Genomic DNA, 866 nt, shown 5'->3' with positions numbered 1-866 from the left:
TGGTCCTGCTGCTGCTGCTTCTTGCCATCTAGTACCATGGCTGTGGTTGCAGCTCTTTCTCTCTGCCTCTGTTGGTCTCCTGTATCTCAAACTCCAAAACCAAACTCATTTCTGTGGAGTCGATTCCACAGAGTAGAACTGCCCACCCTGGGTTTCTGAGACTGTAACTACCAGAGTAGCAAGCCTTGTCTTTCCCCCATGGAGAGGATGGTAGTTTTAAACAGACGACCTTGTGGTTAGCAGCCCAATGTGTAACCACTACACCACTGGCCTCCGAGGTCCGGGAGATTCTACATACAGAGATGCCCTCCACTACCAATTCTTCTTTCTTGGTGGTAATGAGGTCTTTCCTTTTGCATCTGAGATATGCTTTCTTTAAACCCAGATGAATGGCAAAACTGACCAGTTTGCTCAATAGGATTCCATATGCCGTACTTGAATGATCCCACCCACTTTGTAGCTGTTACAAGACCATACATGATGACAAGGGATATATTAAGTAATTCACTGTACCACAGTGCCCTTGATGTAATAGATTAGGTATTCAACATCATCTATATAGTATTCCTGCCAAGCAGTTTCACCTGAATCTAATCAGGAGAAAACAATCAGACAAGTCTTGAGTTTGGAATTTTCTATCAGAGAACTTGCCTAGACTTTTCACAAAAGGAGGCAGGGTAGGGACAACTCTAGAGTGAAAAAGACAGAGGATACTTAACCAGAAGCAATGCATGAACCTTGACCAGGTCTTGTGTGTGTGCCCATATAAGTAGATAGGCGTATATGTACACACACATTCACTTTTATGCATATACCCATGTGTGTATATATGCATGTATGTATGTATCTACCTGTGTAAACAGAGA

This window comes from Echinops telfairi, unplaced genomic scaffold (genome assembly GCF_000313985.2).
Source record: "Echinops telfairi isolate 266 unplaced genomic scaffold, ASM31398v2 ScPeMD7_31;HRSCAF=116, whole genome shotgun sequence".
In the NCBI taxonomy this organism is placed as follows: domain Eukaryota; kingdom Metazoa; phylum Chordata; class Mammalia; order Afrosoricida; family Tenrecidae; genus Echinops; species Echinops telfairi.
The sequence above is the reverse complement of the archived record's forward strand: the minus strand, read 5'-3'. Positions refer to the sequence as shown.